The following is a 9,813-nucleotide window of genomic DNA, read 5'->3' on the forward strand; positions in this document are numbered from 1 at the left end:
ACAGACGGCCTCATCTCTCTCCCATGGAGCAGGTGGTGGATTCAAACTGCTGGCCTTGTTGTCAGCAGCCCAGTGCATGACCCACGACGCCACCGGGGTTCCCTCGACTGGACAGCAGCGGGTATGATCTCCAGCACCACGCCCAACCCTCCCCTCCCCCATGAAGCACCCCTACCCCCCAGGGAAAGCTGCTCACCTGTGTTTAGCAAGGATCTCCAGCGACCCCATCTCCCTAAACTGCTGCCCCAGGTCCTGTCCACACACTGCCTGCAGATTCCCCAGCCATCAATGCTGCGCCGGGCCTGAGTTCAAATCCTGCTGGTTCTTCGCTGAGCAAGCTGGAGAGGCTCAGAGAAGTCAGAGGCAGGGCTTCCCAACTGGGGCCACCCAGTCCCCCTCCAGGGTCGCTCGCGGCACCACAGACAGTCAAAACAACAAACAAATCGTTCAGGGAAGAAGTACCAGCCCAGTGCTCCTTAGAAGTGGGGATGATGAGACTTACCTATCTTACCTTCTTTGGGCAGGCTGTCAGGAGAGACCAGTCCCTGGAGAAGGACGTGATGTTTGGTAAAGAAGAGGGGCCGTGAAAAGGAGGAAGGCCCTGGGTGAGACGGATGGACGGACACCGTGGCTGCCACCATGGGCGTGGACAGAGGAACCACTGTGAGGACTGGGTGGTGTTTGTTCTGTGGGGCACGGGGCGCTATGGGTCGACGCAGACGCAGCAGCACCTAATAGCCACAGTGTAGGGTCACAGGGAGGCAGAATTCAAGCGATGGCAGTGAGAGTGTGGACACAGGTCGCTCTGTTACTACCGGGAGGGGGGTGCTACTGGCCTCTAGTGGGTGAGCCCCAGGGGAGGTGGTCCACAGCCCGAGTGCCCAGAACAGCCCCCGCCCTGTTGCCGCCACAAAGAATGACCCACAGCAAATGCCGACCGACCGTGCAGCAGCGGAGGGATCTGGATACAACGGGGACACTCACCTCCCGAGGTTACTGCGCGGACAGAGGTCAAACCCACACAGCAGCTGGGTCTGGCGCAGGGTCACTGCTCACCAGGGGCTGCTAGTGTTGTCCGGATTGTCCATCTCTTTGGCCTCTGCTCTCCAGCTCCAGAGCCACCCCTCAGCACGGCCAAAGGGTGGCCCCTGTAGTTGTGCAAAGAGGGCGTCCCCCGTCACTGTTACTGCCCACTAGCCCCAGCCCCAAGTCTTGCTTTCAGAAGCCGAAGCCACCTCTCCACTGGGGTTCTCAGACGCTGGAGTGGGATCATTAGGGAGCATCTCGTCGCCCAGTGATTCCACCAGTGCATGTGCTTCAGAGCCACGGGGGGGAGGGATGGGGTGCTGCATCTGTCTGGGACCCCAGGAATCTGAATTCTCCTTTTTAAAAAAAAATCATTTTATTGGGGCTAGTACAACTGTTATCACAATCCATCCATCCATCCATTGTGTTGAGCACATTTGTTGCCATCATCATTCTCAAAACATTTGCTTTCTGGTTGAGCCCTTTAATTTTTTCCCCTCCCTCCCTGCACCCCCTCCCTCACAAACCCTTGATAATTTATAAATTATTATTAATTTGTCATATCTTACACTGTCTGACGTCTCCCTTCACCCACTTTTCTGTTGTCCACCCCCCAGGGAGGAGGCTATATGTAGATCCTTGTAATCGGTTGCCCCTTTCCACCCCACCCTCCCCCCACAGGAATCTGCATTTCAGCAAACTCCCCCGGCTCCTGTGATTCTGATGCCACACTTGGAAAAAAGACTCTCCACTCCCACAGATCGCTCCTCTTTCTAGAACCATCAGCGACTCCCTCTCCCTCAGAAGGGAGTCTGAGTACCCGGAGTGCTGCCCCCTTTCCCTCCTTCATCCCAGGGTTCAGGTGTAGCCTTTTCCACATCTCTGGACACCAGTCGTGGACTGATTCTGTTGTGGTTTCTAACTGTGGAGACTGCATATTATAGAGTAGGCCTGCCCCAGGGACCACCTTCACGGAAACAGATGGGTGGGCCTCGTTGTCCCGCCCTGTCACTGGGTGGCTTTGAACTGCCAAACTTTCTGTTTCCAACTGAGTGCAAATCACACCATCTGGGGGTCTCTCCCATCTGGGCATCAGCACATGCCAGACCTCGGGCCGCGAACACCCTGCAGGCCCTCCTCCTCCCATCTCCTCTGTGGTTCCTGGGGGTGCTGGGCTGGGAGTCAGGCTCCCCAAGGTTTTTAGCCTCATTGGGCATAACTTTCACCTTCTGGGGCCTCAGTTTCTCTGCTTGCTGATCCTGGGAGCAGACAGGCTCCAGTCTCCACGTCTGCCAGCTGGACAGCCCCGCTCCGTCATTGGGTCAACAGCCCGTTTTCCTGGCAGGTGCTTGGCGCTAAGTCACACCGCTGAGCAATTCCAGGGATGTTCCGCTCCAGCGAGCTCCTTGGCTGCAATTTCTTTGGCCAAATCAGCATCTCCCCACCTTATCACCAACCCACTCATAATATTTAGACGTCTGATTTCTAGCAGAATAAACTGGTGACTCAGAGAGAGAGCAGCTATGGCCGGCCACTGAACCCACCTCCCAGCCTCCTCTCACCCTCCAGAGGAACGTGCCTTCCGGAAGAGAACTGCATCTCTCCTGCCAGCACCTCTTCATGTGGGTGCATGGAAACTGAGGCCCAGAGACAAGAAGCAATTTGCCTACAGCACCACAGCCGGGTGGTAGAATGTATACATTCAAAAGTCACCGAGCACCTGCTGTATACTTGTCCCTGCTGCTGGAGTTGGGAAGACAGGACTCAGCGGCATAGGAAAGAGATCACCTTGGTGGCATTTTGAGGGACCTGGGTGGCATCGTGGTCACACGTTGGGTTGCGACCCACAAGCTTAGCAGTTTGACACCACCAGCAGCTCTGCCAGAGAAAGAGGGGGCCTTCTACTCCTGCCGAGGGTGACAGCCTCAGGAACCCACGGGGCAGTTCTATCCTGCCTTACAGGGTGGCAAGCAGTTGGCATCGACTCAATGGTAGCAAGTTTGTTTGTTTGGGGGGGTTGCTGGCACTTGAGTCATGGCCAAAGACGTCTATTTAAAAAAATGACCTTCTTGTATTTAGATTAAAAAAAAAAATCATGGTGAAAAGATATACAACAAAACATGCACCAATCCAACCATTTCTGTCTGTAGAATTCCATGACCCAGTCAGATCATTGCCACCTCTCAGGTTAACTTTGTACATGATGAGAGACAGGAAATCTAACTTCATCCGTTTATTCCAATGCCCTATACTTTATAGGTGATCCTTTCCTCCCCTTTCTCTCGCCTTCAACATTGGGTCTCCCATGTTTGTTGTTGTTGAGCACACACACAACTCCATACACACAGGCCAGCCCTCCCGCGTGCACAGTTCAGGGGCGTCAACAACACGCTTTGAGAAGTGCATCCATTCTCCTTGCCTTCTCTGAGCGGCTCCCTCCTCCCTTAACATAAACTCCCCACCTCCCTACGTTTCCTATGTAACCTCTCACGTGGCTGCTGTCCATGTGATCCCAGATGGATAGATGTTCAAAGGGCACACAATACTGAATGAAGGCAGACATTTGTTAGTAGGTAAGCTACACTATTGTGTGGACTCACTGTTGAATGGAAAGCTCATTTGTTCTGGAAGCTTTCACCTGTACCATAAACAAACAAACAAATAAGCTTCAGGGAATATTTTAGGTCGAATACTCAGGGCAAGAGTTTGGAGGGCTCACCAGCATCCTGCTTGGTAAAGCAGCGGGGCAGCAAAAAAGAGGACAGCCTTCGATAAGATGGATTAATACAGTGGCTGCATCAGTGGGCTCAGACATAGGAACAACTGGCTGGGTGGTGTTTCATTCTGTGGCACAGAGGGTGGCTACGAGTTTGCACCAACTCCACGTGTAATAACAATAACATCCAACCTCCATAGCGCCAGAAAGTCTGGATTCCAGGAGAATGTAAAAATCCTATTTTACACATTCCACCTTTTGATCAAGATTATTCTATAGAATTTTTAAATTAAAAAAAAATCATTTTGTAGGGTGAATTTTTTGGTCGGAGTGGGATGCAGTGGATGGCAAAGCCTCTTGATCATGTGGAAGTGCAACACTGGTAAAGCTACGATAGGTCCTGGGCACCACACTGAGTACTTTACATAGATCCGCCCATGTTTATTCCTCACCTTAACCCCTTGGGAACACAGCTGTGGTTTTCCAGACAATGGAACTGAGGCACAGTAAGGATAAAAAACTCACCCAAGGTCGGGAACGATGGGTGGCCCTCAGACACATCAGGCCCAACTCTTTGGGAGAAAGGCCTGGCAATGTGCTGCCACACAAATCACACAAGAAAACCCTCTGGGAACTCACCCTGAGGGAAATATGACGAGGACTTTGTCCCCTAACTTATAACAGTGGGAATCTGGAAAGCTGGTCTTCCGCAGTAGGAAAGCCTCAACTTTGGTTAAGTTAGCGATAAAGTCCAAGTACATTGTCCTGCTTTAGATATCATTCCAAGATTCTCCCCTGATAACTACGCTGCCTTAAAGCGAGCACGTGGTTGATTTTATCTCCCTACAGAAGCAGACATCCTGTTGTTATCTCCTCCAGATGTGTCACCCAGCCCCCTTCATACCTTCCCCCAATGCAGGCATTAGGTTTCCTCACCTGTGAGCTCAGGGACCTTACTGTAGATTCCACCTACATGTCTTATGGCTACCTATATGCATGGCTTATGGCTACCTATAAATATCCCAAGATAGTAAAGATCCTCTCTCTTCTCCCACCACCAAGAGGGGCTGAGGTGAGCATGCTACCATGAAATGTGTCTGACTCCTTTATTTTATTCTCTCTCCTATCTTTCTTATTCTCTACGACTTTACTATAATCTTTACATATTATAACTGTACAATTGCACCTACTGACCCTTCAGTTGTTAGAGGTTGGTTTCTAACACCGAGGCAGTTCCATTGTGTCAGACAAGGCCCTCATGAATTGGAATGGACACTACAACAACCAATACCAGCACCCATCCCCGGAGATTGTGACTGTCCCCTTCCATGACTATGTCCTTAGAAACATGGTAAATAAGGAATTTTGAGATAAGGAGTCCGTGCTAGATGACCCAAGTGGGCCTGACAGGCCATCACTTGAGAAAATCAGAGGGGACCAGACAGCCACACTGAAGAGAAGAAGGCTATGAGACTCCGAGTGATGTGGCCACAAGCAAGGGAATGCCAGGAGCCAAAACTGGGCAAAGCAAGAGAGAGATTCTTCCCAGAGCCTCAGAGGGAAGCATGGCCCTGCCAACATTTTGGTTTGGGCCGAGAGACTCTGATGCTTAGCTCTGGTCTGAGAAGACACATTTCTGTTGCTGTTGCTTGAAGCTTCCAAATGGGTGGCCGTGATGAGGCCACAGGAAATGATGAGCGTTACTATCCGGCCAACCTTGGGAGCCGTGACAATCTCAGCCTCGCAAACATGCCCTGTTCTGTTCCATTGGCCTTTGGCCGTCCTAGTCCTGCAAGAAGGAAGACCAGATGACTTAAAAGGAAACCCTGGCCTTTCCCTTTTATTCTGCTGCCTGGGAGGCAGACCGGAAGACACGGGCTGGACCAGCCACCCTGTGCCCAGAGGCTGCGGCTGCATTTTGTGATGAGCTGAGCTGCTCACCAGCCCGAGGCCAGTGGCCACGAAACAGTTACATGAGAGTCAGTCGACTGCTATATTCAGCTTGCTCACTTCCATCAAATCCATGCTGACTCATAGCAAGTCCCCTGCGTGTTTCTGAGACTCAATGTTGACGGGAGTAGAAAGCCTGCCTTTCTCCCGAGGAGGAACATCCAAAGCTTTCAAACTGCCGTCCACGGGATTGCAGCCCAACTCGTAACCACGACACCACTGGCGCTCCTTGACTTCCACCAACACTGGATCCACAGGACTTTTCACCCACTGGTCTGTGATCTTCCAGCATTCGGCATCGTTGCATGTGCTGTGTGAGTCTGAAGAGGAACTTACAGACTGGTGTCAGACATACGGGCTAATATTGGACTTATGGACTTGATCTGGACCAGGCTGGAATGTCTTCTCAATATTCAATTGCTCTTTTATATAAAGCGCTTTCTCACACACATCTGAGTATCTCTGGATTTGTTTCTCAGTCAACCCAGACTAACACATCCACCCTGTCAGATGATTTGCTCAGTAGACAGATTAAGTATGGTGCAAGGTGACATTCCCAGGATACACCTTTCCAGATTCTAAACCACGCAGAAGCCCTTGTTCTATTGTAACGTCCATGGAGACCATGGTCTACGTGACCACAACCAGCTCGTGTGCCAGAAATCATTCTCTGCTTGAGCCAGTGAATTCCTTCTGGAAGGGACATAGGCCAATATGAGTCACATTTCTATTACTAGCAGCTAAAAACACCCGACCATGATATGGAGACAGATAACGTTCATGCTGAACACTTTATGGAAGAGGTAAAGTGAGATTTTCTTCTAGGGGATGTCATGGTTTCCAAGTGATGCCGTGGCAGACATTCCGCAAGTGTGTGGTCTGATGGGGTAGGCATTCATTTACTCACTGTCTGGTGCCTGAAAACCAAAGTCTCAGAGGCATTGGGTCCTTCTCGTTGGCAGCACCGAGCCTTCCTTGGCCCTTGGTGATCTCACATGGTTTCAGTCTTCCCCAGTATATGCTGACGTCTGCGTCTACCTGTTCTCTTCATAACTCAGGAGTGATTAGGTTTTGAGCCCATCTGGCACTAACATGCTCTCATTAATATAACAAAGAAAATCCTATTTCTAACCAGGATCCTGGACACAAGTATAGGAGTAAGGATTCCAACCTACATTTTCAGGGGACACAACACTCAATCCATAACAGGGGTCAGATGCCACAGGACATTAGGCTTATTGGAACTGCTGAAATGTGTCCTGCCAGTGGTGGGTGGGAGCAGAGGAAAGTCAGACTTCAGAAAGGGGCATCCTGGGTACCTAATGCTGGCTTCACTAATTCAAGTTCCACAATCTTGACCAAAGGAGTCAGGATTCCTCCTACCCAGGGTCATCATGAGGATACAAGGAGTTGACCATCTCTAAAGCTTCTTGCAGAGCGACTGCTCATGAAATGGCACTCCCTTTGTTGACAGGTTAAGCTAGTTCCTACTCAGAGCTGCCTTCTGTCCAACGGAATGAAATACTACACCATCCTCATAATTACCGCTATGTTTGAACCTACTGTTGCAGACACAACGGCGACTTTATAAGTCACTTAGAATGTTCTTGTCTTGCCTTCTCAGAGCTCAGCTACCCAGTAATGAAGATGGCACGCAGGCAGACGCCGTCTTGGAGAGGAATGGGAGAGGGGAGAAAATTGAATCACTGAACTTTGACGGAAACACCTAAGGGAAGGTGGCTTTATCTAGATGAACCGAACCCATTGCTCTGTCATGGTGACCCCCCAGGACAGAGAAGAACTGCCCTGTGGAGTTCCCAAGGCTACAACACTTTGTGTATTGTTGTGTTGCTGGAAGCTATGCTACAAGTGTTTAAAATACCAGCAGGGTCACCCATGGTGGACAGGTTTCAGTGGGGCTCTAAGACACACTAGGAAGGGCCTGGCCATCTACTCCTAAATACTATTGGCCAGTGGAAACTGTATGACTATCAGGGTAACATCGTGCTCTTTCAGTGCTGGAAGATGAACCCTCAGGTTGGAAGGTACTCAAATCACTCCCCCTGAAAGCAGAGTTAACCTTCATGACTCGGATGTAAGGCTCTGGGGACTTGAATTTGCTAATGGAGAAGACAAAAAGTGAGAAGAAAAAAGCAGAAGACATCCTTAATGTTGTGTCCGGACTAGAGCTGACGTGGCATGACTTGAAATAGGAAGAAAACAACTGCAAATTTCCATTAATAATCAGATGTAGAATGTAGAAAATATGAGTCTAGGAAAGTTGGAAATCATCAAAAATGACATGGAAGGCAAGCAGATGGATACCGGTGATTGTTAGCTTTTGTGTCCACATGGCTGGGCCATGATTCTTGGTGGTTTGGCAGTTAACACCTAGTAATCACCCATGACTTGATTGATACAATGTAATCACAGCCAATTAATTGTAAGAAGATTAGGGAGGGACATAGCAGCCTTAGTTCACAGCCCTGATGCAATCAATTGAAAGGAAGTTTCCTTGGGGGGTTGGCCTGCTTCCAATACAGGTAGACACTGTGGAAAAGATTGTTTGCTTTTTGCTGGGTCAGGATCCTACATCTGGCTTACTGACCTCTAGGTCTTTGGCCTTGAGTCAATGGTCTGCCATCTTGCTTGTTAATCTTGGGGGTTGTCAGCAGCCTGGACTCATCTTCCTCTGCAGCCACCAGCTTGTGGTCTTCCTGCCAATCTTAGGGTCATCAGCCCCCACGGCTACTCAAGTCACGGAAAGCCTCCAGTTTAACTTCTGAGCCACTGATTTCTCATCTGAACCTGCTTGGGTTTGGACTTACAACTGTGTAGGCCATGTTCTTGTTAACATAACTATAAGTGTAAGTATGAAAATAAACATATGTAAGTGTCACTGGTTTGACTTCTCGAGTGAGCCCCGCCTAACACAATATCCTAAGCATTAGCCACGAGTTGAAATCAACTGGTACTGCACTCCCCATACATCTTTTTTTTTTTTAGTGTAAAAGTTATTTTACATGTCTCTTCGTTAATGTTAATACATTTTATTTAAGAAAATTTACGTCTTTCATTCGCTGTCCATCAATCAAAGTCACCTTCGTTCCTCCAAATCTTGTGAAGATTTATATTCATTTTAAAAAGAATCTGGCACTATTATCAATTTAATGTCCCATTTCCACAGACCATTACAGAGTAATCGGGGAATTACTTCGACTGCCTCCACTGTCCAGTAGCCATTGATCTCAGATCTGTAACAATTTGGCTATTTTAGTCTCCAGTTAAATATGACACACTTCCAACATTCTTTGCCTGGACTCCTTTCCAATTATTCCCTTCAGGGTCATTTTAGGATGTGAGTAGGTAGACTCTGGCTTCCTCCTCTGTCATTCTGAGTTGGCATCCTTTGCCCTCCCAAACCCACGGTGGATCTGCAGGCCACATCAACGCCTGAAAGTCCAGGCCTCTGGTTCTCAAGATAAAAGCCTAAGGAAGAGACAATCTTAGAGTCCCATGGTAACAATGCAATCAGAAGGCCAAATCAACATAACTGAGACAGTCTTCATGACCGATGCACTGATGTTTTGATCATATGTAATGGTGTGCATCACACGCAGCGGCTTTAAATGCCTTCTGTCAAGGCTAACACATTTTCTAACTGGTCTCGAATGGAATGCCTGGAATCTGTGTCCACAAAAACCAGACATTAGAAACCTTGCCGTGCTCCAGAGTGACCCAAGGGTGGGTTTGCCATGTGTTGCACCAACTCGAGGGCTCCAGGGTGAGTTGTGTGTCCCTGCTGATCTGTATCCAAACCAACACTCCACTCTGAGTTCTGGGTTGCAACAGAGGATTTATTTTTGCACCTGTCTTTTGAGTGTTGACCCACAAATTAAACAGACGCAAGCCAAAGCGCTAGGCACTGGCCATTTTTAGTTCGACAATGTAATTAGTCTAGTATGCCAGCAACGACAAATCAAAGAGGAGTGGCATCACCTTCATCATCATAAAGAACGTGTCAAGATTTAGCCTCCAGCTCCTGTCGGTGATAGGGCAATCGTCGTAAGGAAGACCGGGTCCTATGATTATTAATCAGATTTAGGCACTGACCATTCATA

General features: G+C 49.0%; 1 non-coding gene across 1 annotated transcript; it reads right to left on the reverse strand.

Moving 5' to 3' along the window:
- Positions 1-9,484: 9,484 nt before the first annotated feature.
- Positions 9,485-9,612, reverse strand: LOC115871394. The gene has a single exon (XR_004047269.1). It is a non-coding gene; the product is annotated as a small nucleolar RNA SNORA40 (small nucleolar RNA).
- Positions 9,613-9,813: the final 201 nt, after the last annotated feature.

The sequence above is a fragment of the Echinops telfairi genome, unplaced genomic scaffold (genome assembly GCF_000313985.2).
Source record: "Echinops telfairi isolate 266 unplaced genomic scaffold, ASM31398v2 ScPeMD7_5592;HRSCAF=6446, whole genome shotgun sequence".
NCBI classification, from domain to species: domain Eukaryota; kingdom Metazoa; phylum Chordata; class Mammalia; order Afrosoricida; family Tenrecidae; genus Echinops; species Echinops telfairi.